The sequence below is a fragment of the Rana temporaria genome (assembly GCF_905171775.1).
Source record: "Rana temporaria chromosome 3 unlocalized genomic scaffold, aRanTem1.1 chr3y, whole genome shotgun sequence".
NCBI classification, from domain to species: domain Eukaryota; kingdom Metazoa; phylum Chordata; class Amphibia; order Anura; family Ranidae; genus Rana; species Rana temporaria.
Genome location: NW_024404430.1, coordinates 215,510 through 231,487, shown reverse-complemented (window position 1 = coordinate 231,487; position 15,978 = coordinate 215,510).

The following is a 15,978-nucleotide window of genomic DNA, read 5'->3' as shown; positions in this document are numbered from 1 at the left end:
TTACTAACTAAGCAAAGTAGACAAACGTTATTTGTATGAAACATGTATAGACTTGACTAATGTATAACAGATGGACTTAGAGTTCTATTACCTCAAATACCACCCCCCATAACCTTACTATAGTGTAACTAGCGATCCACACCTAGTGTTGGAGTTAAAAAAAGGCCGAGGCAGCTAATTTATGAAACATATATAATATATATTATATATATTATATATATAGGTATATATATATATATATATATATATATATGTATATATGTATATATATATAACATAACACTATAAAATACCATAATAACATAAACTCTGTTATACATAACCATAATTTAACTAGGTGTTGGTCTCGGCAGGCACTCATACCCCCTATTAGGGGAAAACCATAATGCCACTGCGGTACAAACAGTGTATAGATCGGCCTGCTCCTGCCGGACGAAACTGGCCCGTGAGACCGGCCACTGACCGCAGTGCCCCATACCACTGTTTCACGCTTAACCTCCGTTAGCCTGGAAACCGAATTTATCGGACCCATAGCAACGATTGGTCCCACATAAGACTCCTCCTTCTACCATATCTTCTTGTCTCCTGCCAAGACCAACAACCGCCACAGCACCCAAGGGGAACCACCTTACCCTTGGGAGCCCCTCCCACACTCCGAAGGGCTCTCTGCACTCCATCCTGCAACCCCAACACCCCACATGTCGATGCCCACTTCAGTCAGGTGCACCCCATTCACCCTCAAATGTCTCCACGTGTCCTGATCAGTTCCAGAATGTCTCACCGTCAAACCCCCTTTTTTCTCACAATAAACTTAATTATTTCACTGTTTATTGTTTTCCTCGCCCTATTAATCTCCTCAACAGACCTGGCCATCCTCCAAGTCGTCCTTGCCACAATGTCCGACCAGACAATGACCATGCCAGCAAAACTCCACCATCAATCGTCCACATACCCGCTTTGATGTCTCGCATGATGTCCCATCATAGTTCTCCCTTCCCAAATCATTACCGCCCACATGTAAAACTAAGACATCAGGCGGCCTATCCCTCTGTGCAAAACGTGAACTTCGGGAAACATCCTCTCCCATAAACCATACCAGGGACACCCAACACCCTACTACATGGCCTCCGTCTGGAAAAGCCCAATGTCTACCCTCCGGTCTGGCATCACCTCTCCGAGCCCCCCAGCAATGTAATGAATGGCCAAATATCCAGACCAATCCAGTCATCGCACCTGAAAATAAAAGAGGACAAAAAAACAGAACTGTGACCAAACGGCTCACTAAAACAAATTGTAATGAACATTGCACTTTCCCTCCCCCAACACCAAAATTCACAACCCACTGCTAAGTGAGGACCGAACATACAATTGTAACTCTTGGATTCCTTACCTACCAAACCCAAACCCCCCACACATTTTCTGAAAACCTGCACAACTGGAAACGTGACAGGGGGGGACCATCCAAATGGATCAAAAAGGACCCCAACGTCTGGGGCACAAAGCTAAGAAACCCCGTACTGCCCCTACAGGCATAAATTGGAACCGCCAACTGCAAACACCCGAACGGACCTGCCCCTACCCTGCTTGATCCGTCTTGGACCTGTGCAAAAACAACCGCAAATCCCCCTTCACTGCACACCACCTCCTGACTCCCCAATGCCACCCTTGAACCTTTTTGGAAGGATGACCAACTCCCCTAACCGAAAAGCCCCAAAAAATGCCAACAAAAATGCACCTTAAACAAGGCAACATCATAAGGAGACGAGCACACCCTCGGCAGCTGTTCCACAATGCCACAGAACATCGAATGTTACCGGTCTCCTGGTACTCCCTCCGTACTACAGCCCTTCCTGTATCCCTTCATCGCCTGGCGCACCCAGAAGTCCTTTGTAAAGTCAGGGCTTCCCCTGTAATTTAAACCAAAAGGCCAAACCAGCCAACGTCCTTATTCACAACAGATGCCAGACCCCCTTACTCAAGCAACCTGGGCAACATAACATAACACCAAGCCACCGTACCCGATCCCCAACCGGGTCCTCACCCGTCTCTTTCACAAAGTCCAACCAAGTCCGCCATACCTTCGTGTAAGGCGTGTACAGACGACCAAACAAGTACGATGAAAGCGGTCGCTGGACCGTTTTCACCGTACATGTCTGGACGGGGCTTTCTGTACGATGGCTGTACTAAACCATCGTACAGAAAGCCACGTGTAAACAATACGCGGGGCGTGTCCGCGGTGTCGCCGCGTCGAATGACGCGGCGACGTGGGCGGGCCTGCAGTTAAATGCTTCACGCATTCGTCGAAGTCATTCGACGCATGCGAGGGATGGCGGGACGCTCGGACATGTACGGTAGGTCTGTACAGACGAACCCGAACATGTCGAGGGGCAAAATTCCAGCGGACCTGTTTTAAACAAGTCCAGGAATATTTGCCCGCTGGAAAAAAGGACGGCGGGCAAATGTTTTGCTGGAATCATGCACGCCTCGTGCCTACACACGGACCGAACATGTCTGCTGAAACTGGCCCGCGGACCAGTTTCAGCAGACATGTTTGGTCGTGTGTATGGGGCCTAAGACGACCAAAGTGGCCGCGCTAAACCCGACTTCTGGATCCAGCCCGCTACGCAGTCAATGCTACCTCCCACAGCCATTCGGGACACGGGAACCCCTGCTGCTCTGCTGTCGGCACCAGCTCCCGAACCTGTCCCACTGGAAGCGAGACAAAGATGTCAGCAATGGCATTCTCCACCCCCGGGATGTGAACGGCATACAGAAAAATATTGAGTTGCCAAACATCGCAAAACCAAATGTTGTAAGAGCTTTATGACCGGCGGGAAGACCGCCGAGAAGTTGTTAATGAACTGGACCACGCCCATGTTGTCACCGTGGTACCAGACTTTCAGATCCCTACAAGACGTTCCCCCACAACTCTACTGCCTGAACCACCGGGAAAAGCTCCAGCAGAACCAGGTTTTTGGTTTATAACCAGCCTCCACCCAGGACCTTGGCCACGGAACCCGCACTCCAACGACCCTGAAGAAAGCTCCCGCAAGCCGAAGGATCCCGCGGCATCCGTAAACAATTCTAGGTCAAAATTGCTCAACGGACCCGCCATCCACAATGCACGACCATTAAAGGATTCAAAAAAAGGTATGCCATACCCTCAGATCCTCCCTGTGCTCTTTCGCCAGGCTCACAAAATGCGTCGGTGACCTAACGCCGGCTGTACTGGCTGCAAGCCTGCGACTGAAAATCCGCCCCATGGGTAAAATGCGACACGCAAAATTCAGCTTACCCAGTAATGACTACAACACTCGTAGCTGAACCTTGCAAATCCCATCAGCTCTGCCACCCCCCTTTTTAGGTCCACCAGTTTGTCTCCCGGTAGCCTGCACTCCATAGCCTCGGAGTCCAGTACAATGCCCAAAAACTTGATGACCGTACAAGGTCCCTCAGTCTTCTCAGGAGCCAACGGAATGCCAAACCTCTCTGTGATGTGTTCTAACGTAGCTAAGAGCACCCCACAGATTCTTGAAGAAGCAAGCTGGACCGATGCACAGGAAATCATCCAGGAGTGCATCACAGAAATCACCTGGAAAATCCCGCAACCAACCATTCCACAAATGATGCCTAAGAGCTCAAATAAGGCACAGGATACCGATGCAAACCCATTGGCAGACATTTGTCGACGTTAGAACTCCCCATTCCACATCCACCCATGCAACCGAAAACTGTCCGGCGTGCCCACAGGTAGCAGCCGAAGCGCTGATTCCACGTCCACCTTTGCCATCAACGCCCCGTGCCCATAACGCCGAACCCATCTCACCGCTGCATCAAAGGATGTTTAAGTCACCGAACACACCACCTTGATCAAACGCTGTCATTGACCGACCCGCCTTTAGGAAATGACAAGTGGTGAATGAGCCTAACTTATTGGGCTCCTTCTTGGGCACTACCCCCAACGGGAATACAACGAAGTCAGAAAGTGGCGCTGCTGGGAAAGGACCTCGCCATGCGACCCAAAGCAACCTCCTTCTGCAGCTTCTCCGAAACCACACTAGGATGCTGCAGGTGCCGGACCGAAGGCTACGAGCCAGAGGGGGACCACCTTCAAATTACATGGAATCCTGAAACCCACCGTGAACCCCTCCTCCAGCACTCGGGCAGACGGCCCTGTCCGGATACCTACCTAGAACCGGCAGCATCCTTTCCACCCTCACCGGCGTCTTCCCTCTTGTTACCAGAGTCGCCGGTCTTTCCCTTTCCCTGTTTGAAACACCTTGACCCCGAGTGGAACCCCCACACCCGGAACACTCATGCTTGTATCGGCAGGAACTGCCAAATTTGCATGAACAGAGTTGTATAGCCAGCACACCCCTTTTTTGTTTCCGGCCGACTGACCCTGGGCCGAAGGTCCACCGCCCCCCCCCCCCCCCTGAAAAAACTGATTCTGACCCGCGGAGCCAGTCATCAACCGCATCCACACCGTAATGTCCTTATGGTCCCAGCGCAGGTCAGGCCGTACGGCCCTACGCTGCCGAACTGTTTGTCATACCGGAGCCACCCTGTGCCCCCATAAACCCTATGTGCCTCAGCAATCGAGCCCTGATAGCAGAAAAGACGCAGAGCAACACTCCGGGTGCTTCTCCCCAATCACGCTGGCCATGATCCCGAAAGCCTGTAGCCAATTAGTAAATGTCCTAGGGATGAGCCTATACCTCTGTTTCTCCTCATCCATCCTTCTTGGAATGATCGGGTTTAATCCTATCCAAATTAACTGTTCCAGCGGCAGCAATGAAAAGATGTCAACATACTCACCTTTCCACAGCTTCTCCCGCACCTCAGGTTTTAAATGTGACCCTAAAGGTCCCTCATAGCAAAGATACACCTCGCACTTCGCCGCATCAGCCAGCCTGATGATGTCCTGCCTACCCACTGATTCCACCCGTACTCACCTTACTGGACCCCCTGCTGAACCACCGGCGCAGGGGAATCCACTACAGGAACAGCCACGGGGGCCGCCACGGACCCTGAGGGGCCCCCACCCCCCCTGTCTCGGTAGCACCCAGACTGGCTGGCGAGACCCATGCAGCTGCTGGACCCGCCCAGCGACCTCTCAGCCGTCTCAAAATTTTGCACCAACACCTTTTACCCTCCCAAAAATGCCAACATACCCCACGTTACCACCAATAGCTCCCCGAACACTGGAGCCACAACCCCCACCTGGCTACCCTTGCCCCACATTGCCAGACACACCACCCCCAGATAACGGTAAACTTGACTTACCAGACTGCGCAGGCGCTGACCCACCAGCCGATCGTCTGTTCTCCACCGCAGCCACCCTCCTGGGTGGGGGCTCTGACTCCGACTCCGCCAGCTCGCCGACCGACAGCGACCATCCGACTGCTCCTCATCCGAAACAGGCCTGCCGGGCATAAACAGCCACAGCTGCCGCAGGATCCGCTAACATCCGGTCCATCCTCCGCGTCGCGTAGCCATCCACCGACTTCCGGACAGCCTTGCAAGGGCCAGTGTGTGGGGCCTCAGCCCTGCCGCCTCCGCTCCTCCCGACCCGCCATCCAACCGATCGCCTCCTCTTCCGCCCCCTGCCGCAGTACCGGAAGGCCTGGGGACTCTTGCTTCAACCCTCCCCGGACTAGGCCTGGATCCCTGTGATGCAGAATGCAGGGGTGGAGCCTGCGCTTCCGCGCTCACTTGTCCTGCTAGACCGCACCGCCGCTCCCGAGCCCCCCCCTCGCTCCATCGCAGGCCTGCTGGTCTGGCCAGGGATCCGCACAGGACTCCCCGCCACTCTACCAGCCGATCGATTCGCCGGGGGACCTGCTTGAACCCCCGAACCGCCGCCCCCCACCGCGTGGAGGCCCCAAAACGATCCGGAGAAAAACGCTCAGGAGGCCTAGACCTCCGGACCCTGCCACCTGTGGGCGCCGTGGCCGGGCTTTCCTCCATCGGATGCTGCAGTACAGGCCCCAAGACCTCCTGCAGCCAGTCCTGTCCCCTCACCTCCGCCCGATCTCTAAGCTGAGAAAAAAGCTCCTCATACCTGACATGCTGCCTCACTGAAACTTTTCCCCCGCGCTGTGCTTGCCTGTGATGGGATGGGCCAATCTTTTATATGCCTCTCAACCCCTCCCCTAGGCAACTCCCCCCTGAAACTCCTGACCAGTTTACTTCCCCTGTTAACTCTGTCATGTCCGCCCTGCGCATATGCCATTGCATTCTATTGCTCCGGGCTTCTCTAACCTAAACCAATAATGGAGCAGACATAGAGACCATGGGTAAAAAGTAAATCCTCAAGCAGTGTGTTTGTCTAGGAAATCAATCCCTATAGTGTGAAAAAAGGAAAAAAGAACTTGGTTTAAAAAAGAGCAAAGAATGCAGATGAAGCACCAGGTGAGTGCTAGGGTGGGGAAAATATGTTTTACCTTAATGTGTGAAATCACTGAGCAGCAGTAGAAGTCCCTGTGATGTGCATGGTGTTGGTGAGTAAAGGAAATGATCTCAGCCATGTTTCACCACTGACTTATATCCCTGAAGGGGTGGGGTCTGCCCCTCCCCCAACGCCATGTGAGGATGGATAGGTATGGTGATGCCGGGTCGTCACCTGGCAATGGGAGTACGCATGCGCAGTAGACTCCCGTCCATCCAAGAAAACAAACTGCACTGCCACTAGGTGGCAGAGCTAACGCAGATGCCACCCAATGGGTGTACGAGCATGGCGCCTATATGCCGGTGCCCCCCCCCCCCCAAAAAAAAATGACGGGTGGGGGGGGAGGCAGCAGGAGACAGAAATCTCCCTTGGCATATCGCAGCTCCCATGCCAGACAGAAACAGCCAACCGGCAAAGGGGGCAGCAAAAGGACACAAGGCCACAAAACACCACCACTGTTGGGGGCAAAGTCAAAGGCTGAAACAGGTATGTGGAGTATATTTGTAAGGCACAGTGGCTAGTGGGGACAGCAGGCCAGTTTTTGGGCTAGATGGGTGTCTTCTACCCAGATTCAATTGAGATAAAGATAAAAGGTCTGCGGTCACCGGTGATACACCTCCATCCCTGTATGCATATGCAGAAAAAGAGTCGCCCTTGCCCCCAACAGTGGTGTATTGTGGCCTTCTGTCCTTTTGCTGCCCCCTTTGGCGGTTGGCGGTTTCTGTCTGGCATGGGAGCTGTGATATGCCAAGAGAGATTTCTGTCTCCTGCTGCCTCCCCCCACCGTCTTTTTTTTGGGGGGGGGGCACTGGCATATCGGCACCATGCTCCTACACCCATTGGGTGGCATCTGCGTTAGCAGTGCAGTGCAGTTTGTTTTCTTGGATGGATGGGAGTCTACTGCGCATGCGTACTCCCATTGCCAGCTGACGCCCCGGCATCAGCATACCTATCCATCCTCGCATGGCGTTGGGGGAGGGACAGACCCCACCCCTTCAGGGATATAAGTCAGTGGTGAGACATGGCAGAGATAATTTCCTTTACTCACCAACACCATGCACATCACAGGGACTTCTACTGCTGCTCAGTGATTTCACACATTAACCACTTAAGCCCCGGACCAATATGCTGCTAAATGCCCAGAGGCGTTTTTACAATTCGGCACTGCGTCGCTTTAAACAGACAATTGCGCGGTCGTGCGACGTGGCTCCCAAACAAAATTTGCGTCCTTTTCTTCCCACAAATAGAGCTTTCTTTTGATGGTATTTGATTGCCTCTGCGATTTTTATTTTTTGCGCTATAAACAAAAATAGAGCGACATTTTTGAAAAAAAATCTATATTTTTTACTTTTTGTTATAAGAAAAATTGAATAAACTAAATTTTAGTCATACATTTAGGCCACTGCATTCAGTGACAGTGTGACAGGGGGGGGGGGGGTGATCGGAAGGGGTTTAGTGTGCCTATGTGTGTGGTGTCAGTGTAGTGCTAGGTGCGACTTACTGTGACTCTTCTCTCATCTCGGTGGTTTGAAAATACCGCCGAGATGAGAGCTGCATCACTTCCTCTGCCTATGTTTACATTTTACAGGCAGAGGAAGTGAGACGGCGGCGGCTTACAGGATTGGCTGGAAGCGATCACGAGGGGGCGGACAGAAACGAACAGCCGTCCCCTCGAGTCGGATCGCTCCCGGAGGTAAGCCGCCCGCCGCACGCAGCGGAGGGGGTCCCAATCGGACCCCCGACCCGCTAGAAGGCAGGGACGTATATATACGCCCATCTGCCTGTACGTGCCATTCTGTGGACGTAAATAGTCGTGCGGTGGGCGTTAAGTGGTTAAGGTAAAACATATTTTCCCCACCCTAGCACTCACCTGGTGCTTCATCTGCATTCTTTGCACTTTTTATAAACCAAGGTATTTTTTCCATTTTTTTCACACTATAGGGATTGATTTCCTAGACAAACACACTGCTTGAGGATTTACTTTTTTACCCATGGTCTCTATGTCTGCTCCATTATTGGATCAGGTTAGTCTATACATGTTTCTATACAAATAACTTTTGTCTACTTTGCTTAGTTAGTAAGGTTTGATATACATACTCATGTCAGAACATACATGCTCTCACAAAAATACTTTTATACTATATACCTTGACATTTATCCTACTAATTTTGGCAAATCATTGAGACACATATAATTATCTTTACAGCTGATATCTATCAAGTCGCATACTGAGACAATTAGGACCATTCACCTTTACCCATGCCATGTCTGCCGCTTGATGTCCTCCCTGGGGGTATCTGTGTCTGCTTTCTCCCCCTCAGCTCCCGTGCCACACTTTGGTTGCTGCCGTCCATTTGGGGGTTCAGCAAGGGAGACACTGGCTTCGTTCATTGGTAAGTATTGGGCCAGTTTTTCCTGGCCCATTCTGCCATTGATCTTAAATTTACCACTGTGACACATCTCTTATCTATTTTAGATACATTCCATCTGCATCCACCCCTGATGAGCGAGCAATGATCTTGCGAAACGTGCGTCGGGTTCTCTGATGCGTGCATTTGTATATACTGCATTGTATAACGTTTGTATCAATTTTAATTACCTTTTATTATGTGCAAATCCATTGGCTGAGCTACCATGCTGTATTATTCATGTATGTACATCTATTTTAACCACTTCCTTACTGGGCACTTAAACCCCCTTCCTGCCCAGAGGATTTTTTGCGATTCGGCACTGCGTCGCTTTAACTGACAATTGCGCGGTTGTGCGACGTGGCTCCCAAACAAAATTGACGTCCTTTTTTCCCCACAAATAGAGCTTTCTTTTGGTGGTATTTGATCACCTCTGCGGTTTTTATTTTTTGCGCTATAAACAAAAATAGAGCGACAATTTTGAAAAAAAAAAAAAAATTTTACTTGTTGCTATAATAAATAGCTCAATTTTTTTTAAAAAAACAATTTTATCCTCAGTTTAGGCCGATACGTATTCTACATATTTTCAGTAAAAAAAAAATCGCAATAAGCGACTGGTTTGCGCAAAAGTTATAGCGCCTACAAAATAAGGGACAGAATTATTATTATATTTTTTTTACTAGTAATGGCGGCGATCTGCGATTTTTATTGGGACTGCGACATTATGGCGGACACATCGGACACTTTTGACACATTTTTGGCACCATTCACATTTATACTGCGATCAGTGCTATAAATATGCACTAATTACTGTATAAATGTGACTGGCAGGGAAGGGGTTAACACTAGGGGGTGAGGAAGGGGTTAAATGTATTCCCTATATAGTGTTCTAACTGTGTGGGGGGAGGGGTGTGACTGGGGGAGGTGACCGATCTGTGTCTCTATGTACAAGAGACACAGATCGTTCTCCTCTCTCCCCTGACAGCACCGCTGCCTGTGAGAGCCTGCAATGAGAAATGATCTCATATGTAAACATATGAGATCATCTCTCATTGGCCGCACAGATCACCTAGCAAACGGCCACTCCGATTGGCCGATCACGGCGATCTGTGATTGGCTGTGTCCAAGGGACACGGCCAGCACAGAAGTTCCCCGCTGCGCGCGCGGGGAACCTGGAAAGGGGCGGACGTCAATTGACGGCGCCTCAGAGATGTAGAACCACCCTGCGGCCGTCAATAGTCGTACGGCCGTCGGGAAGTGGTTAATAAAACATTTATACTGTTACTATTTTTGTTACTCAGTGGCAAACTGTGACCACCTCATTTAAAGTCCCATGGGCGACTCTTTTTCTGCATATATAGCTTTGGGATGATCCTCCACACAGGACAGCGGGGCTCTATGACTTTGTATCACATGGCTGTTGGGTGGTGACTTTCTTCATTTCTAGCTGTACTGTGTGTTACAGATTGTACCCCACATTACATCCACAGCAAAGTCAGCACCAGTCATGTGACACGAGGTGACAAAGCCGCAGAGCCCCCGCTGTCCTGTGTGGATGATTATCCTAGAACTAGAAGATGTTAGAAGGCACTGTGAGGACTTTGGATGATTCTTTTAGGATATCACAACGGGTGTGACCCCTCACTCACTGTGTGCTGCTCAGTGTCTGCCGCGCTACCCGCCGCCACTGCCGCTCCACTCGTATTTGTTTCACTGCTCCCTCTCTGTCAGCTCTCTCACTTCAGTCGCCACCTGAAAGAGCAAAGCAACCGCAGCACTTTACAGATCACTCCGCCAAACACTGACATCAGGGAAGAAATTCGGATTAAGAGCATTACGGGCCTGGTGCTGAGAGAGAGAGAGAGAGACCACACCATAGTATGTTACATGGGGAGGGGTAATAGCAAAGCACATTACATGGTTGGCAAAGCACATCACATTACAAGGTGGGCACAACACATTCAACGGTGAGCACGGAACAGCACATTGCATGGTTGGCATTGCACAACACAGCACATTACGTGGTGGGCACACCACATGACATGGTTGGTACGGCACATGACAGCACATTACATGGTGGGCACAACACAGCACATGCACACAGTGAGCACAGCACATTACTTGGTTGGCACTGCACATGACAGCACATTACATGTTGGGCACAACACAGCACATGCACACGGTGAGCACAGCACATTACTTGGTTGGTACGGCACATGACAGCACATTACATGGTGGGCACAACACAGCACATGCACACAGTGAGCACAGCACATTACTTGGTTGGCACTGCACATGACAGCACATTACATGTTGGGCACAACACAGCACATGCACACAGTGAGCACAGCACATTACCTGGTTGGCACTGCATATAACATGGTGGGCACTGCACATGACAGCACATTACATGGTGGGCATGACACAGCACATTACATGGTAGGCACTGCATGGCGCAGCACATGACATGGTGGGCGCAACACAGCAAATTACATGGTGGGCACTGCACAGCAATATACACAGTGGGCACTGTACGACATGGTGGCACTGCATGGCATAGCAAATTACATGGTGGGCAAAGCACATGACATGGTGGGCGCAACACAGCAAATTACATGGTGGGCAAAGCACATGGCATTGTGGGCAATGCACATTACATGGTAGGAACTGCACAATAGTGGGCACAGCACATGACAGTGGGTACAAGAGAGCACATTACATGGGGGGGGGGGCGGTTGAGCAGCAGTCTATCCCCTAGCACAATCATTACACCCACCCAGCTCAGTTTCTACACAATCCTCCCTCCCTAGTAAAGCGGGGGGTTCACCCTAAAAACAAATTTCTAACATTACATTCAGCTCACTACCGACATTGCAGATATGCAGATCTTTTTTTGCCGTACATTCCTCGTATAGTTATTTTCTTAGCCGGCTTCCGGGTAGTGAATCCCGCGGGAGTGGGCGTTCCTATGCAGCAGTGATTGACGTGATGACAAACACTACCCCACCCCCCCCCCCCCCACCGTCACATAAGGAGCATCACGAGTTGCCGAAAGAAGCCGAACGTCGAGTCGGCGCTATACGGCGCCTGCGCACCGACGTTCGGTTTCTTTCCAGGACGGCACACAGACAAGCCACTGCATGGACCTATATTGAGGGAGGGGCTTGGAGCTGAAGCTCCAATAGCCCTGCAGCCAGGAACTCTAGTCTAGAGCATGCAGCTGTGCACTGACTAATGTACATCCACCCGAAAATGAAAAAATAGTCCCTCAGCTCCCACCTTCTGGGCCCTGCTATTGAACTGATGGGGCCAGAAAAATATATAAATTCACCCCCTAAGCAAGAAGGAGTAGTACATGGTTACTAGGGGACAGGAAAAGTTCAGGGGCCCCTGGGCAGCTGGGGCCCCTGGTCCATGCCCAGGTTGTGCCCGCTCATTAAGACGGCCCTGATGACTACATCATGATGAAAAGGGATTTGGTTATGAGCTTACACTATACACGGCATATACTGCAGACTTTGTACCCCAAAAATATGTCTTCATTATTGTGCAACACCCCGACATGCAGAGAATAATGGTGGTATTCACAGCAGAGTCCTGGAGTGGGCTAAAGGCACCACATCCCCATGTAGAACAGGTGCAGTCTGTACTCCCCACTGCAGGGGGCGCCCACCAAAGCAGAAGGGGAAGGAAGTTGTGAGGAACTTGGTTCCTCTATGATTTCCTGCAGTCACCGGGAGATAGAGGTCCCTGATTGGCAGGGGCGGCTCCAGAAATTGGTTTGGTGGGTTCTGTGACTGGTGCTGGGAATGTAGGGGGGCTCTCTGGGAACCCTTATGTATAGAGCGCTCTCTGGGTAAAATGATGTAAGCAGGGCCTCTCTGGGGACCCTGATGTAAGGGGAGGCTTTCTTGTGACCCTGATGTAATAGGGAAGCTCTCTGGGGACCCTGATGTAATGAGGATGCTCTCTGGGGACCCTGATGTAAGGGGAGGCTCTCTGGGGACCCTGATGTAATGAGGATGCTCTCTGGGGACCCTGATGTAATGGGGAGGCTCTCTTTAGACCCTGATGTAAGGGGACACTCTATGGGGATCATGATGTAAGGGGCATCTCTCTGGGGACCCTAATGTAAGGGGAGGCTCTCTGGGGACCCTAATGTAAGGGGAGGCTCTCTGGGGACCTGATGTAAGGGGAGGCTCCTGGGGACCCTGATGTAATGGGAGGCTCTCTTTAGACCCTGATGTAAGGGGACACTCTATGGGGATCCTGATGTAAGGGGCATCTCTCTGGGGACCTAATGTAAGGGAGGCTCTCTGGGGACCCTAATGTAAGGGGAGGCTCTCTGGGGACCCTGATGTAAGGGGAGGCTCTCTGGGGACCCTGATGTAATGGGAGGCCTCTGTTCGACCCTGATGTAAGGGGACATCTATGGGGATCCTGATGTAGGGCATCTCTCTGGGGACCCTAATGTAAGGGAGGCTCTCTGTCGACCCTGATGTAAGGAAAGGGCTCTCTGGGGAGTCTGATGTAAGTGCGAATCCGCAGATATATAACGATATACACAGTACAGACCAAAAGTTTGGACACCCCTTCTCATTCAAAGAGTTTTCTTTATTTCCATGACTATGAAAATTGTAGAGTCACACTGAAGGCAGGAGAACTATGAAGGGACACATGTGGAATTATACATAACAAAAAAGTGTGAAACAAGTGAAAATCTATTTCATATTCTAGGTTCTTCCACCTTTTGCAGCAGACACATCTCTAGAACTGATAAGAGGAGACGGTGTGAATCAGGCCTTCATGGTAGAAGATCTGCTAGGAAACCACTGCTAAAGAAAGGCAACAAGCAGAAGAGACGTGTTTGGGATAAAGAACACAAGGGATGGACATTAGACCAGTGGAAATCTGTGCTTTGGTCTGATGAGTCCAAACTTGAGATCTTTGGTTCCAACCCCCGTGTCTTTGTGCGACGCAGAAAAGGTGAACGGATGGACTCTACATGCCTGGTTCCCACCGTGAAGCATGGAGGAGGAGGTGTGATGGTGTGGGGGGGCTTTGCTGGTGACACTGTTGGGGATTTATTCAAAATTGAAGGCATACTGAACCAGCATGGCTACCACAGCATCTTGCAGCGGCATGCTATTCCACCCGGTTTGCGTTTAGTTGGACCCATCATTTATTTTTCAACAGGACAATGACCCCAAACACACCTCCAGGCGGGGGAAGGGCTATTTGACCAAGAAGGAGAGTGATGGGGTGCTGCGCCAGGTGACTACCTCTTGAAGCTCATCAAGAGAATGCCAAGAGTGTGCCAAGCAGTAATCAAAGCAAAAGGTGGCTACTTTGAAGAACCTAGAATATGAAATATATTTTCAGTTGTTTCACACTTTTTTGTTCTGTATAATTCCACATGTGTTCCTTCATAGTTTTCATGCCTTCAGTGTGAATCTACAATTTTCATAGAAAATAAAGAAAACTCTTTGAATGAGAAGGTGTGTCCAAACTTTTGGTCTGTACTGTATATATATATATATATATATATATATATATATATATATACACACACATATATTATATATATGTGTAAGCCTGCCCAAGCGTATGGCTCTTTACTTTGCTGCTATGGGCTCTAGCCCCAGATCTTTTGTAGACCCAGCAATGCCCCTGGTCAGAAGAGTAACTCGGGAATCTCTTCCATAGCCAGGATAATTGGGGGGAAAAACACAAAAATAAATAAAGAATAATCATTACATGCAGTTCCATGTAAGGCCAGAGGGTGTCAGTGTTAGGACAATAATGAGTTGTATTCATCCAATGGGATTGTATTCTGGGACTTCATTGAGTAAAGAATGTCGGAGAAGACAATGTTGAGTGATGTAAATCTTCAGTTGGGGATCTCCCCGTATTTCCTCAGAGAATCCTCAATTCACCATGGAGCTTCATTATCAAACTGTCAGGATTGGTGAGGACAATACTGGACACATCTTTGGTCTGGTAATATATGTCGGGGGTTCCAAAAGTTGTGTAAAAAGGTGTAAATCTCCAGCAGAGCTCATATAAGAGATCTGATGGTTCTGGGCACCAGTCCTCAGGAAGGATGTACTGGAAATGGAGAGAGTACAAAGAAGGGCAACAAAGGTAATAAAGGGACTGGAGGAGGAATGGAGGATATTAGTGATGAGGAAAGGTTGTGAGCTCTGAACTTATTCTCTCTGGAGAAGAGACGATGAGAAGGGATATGATTTCAATTTACAAATATCGTACTGGTGACCTCACAATAGGGAGAAAACTTTTTCGCTGAAGGGAGTTTAACAAGACAAGACATGTGGCCACTTCTTCTTAAATGTCATATATGTTTTTTATCATTTGTAGAATAAAACTTTGACCTTTAATACAAATACATTGTACCTTTAAAGTCCTCTCTCTCATAGTTAGGTTTTTCTCTGTATATAGAGTTTAGTAAGGATGTGGCACCGGACGCTATGTGTCCAATAACAAGAAGGTCTCCTATTGGATTCCTTCCTCACATTAGCTAGTTTAACTATAAACAATGTTACTTTGTATCTCTCTATCTCCTGTCTGATCAATGTTTATAAACAATGTTACTTTGTATCTCTCTATCTCCCGTCTGATCAATGTTTATAAACAATGTTACTTTGTATCTCTCTATCTCCTGTCTGATCAATGTTTATAAACAATGTTACTTTGTATCTCTCTATCTCCTGTCTGATCGATGTTTATAAACAATGTTACTTTGTATCTCTCTCTCTCCCGTCTGATGAATGTTTATAAACAATGTTACTTTGTATCTCTCTATCTCCCGTCTGAACAATGTTTGTGAGTGTATCTCTCTTTCTTTCTAATTCTCGGTATCTGTTCTTATTCTGTATGTATGAACTCTGCACAGCTTTCCTTCCCATGCCCCGTGTTCTGGGTGTAACTGACATTTTTCAACAGCAAGGTGTAGTAATATGATTAGTTAATATGTTACTTTGCCACAAAAGGGAGGAATAGTTGTATGTTACATCACGCTCATTCTTCCTGCTATGTCATAAACTTGGCTCCAATTCAGGGAGAGAGGAAGATAAACCCCACTGCTAGACATCTGACCAC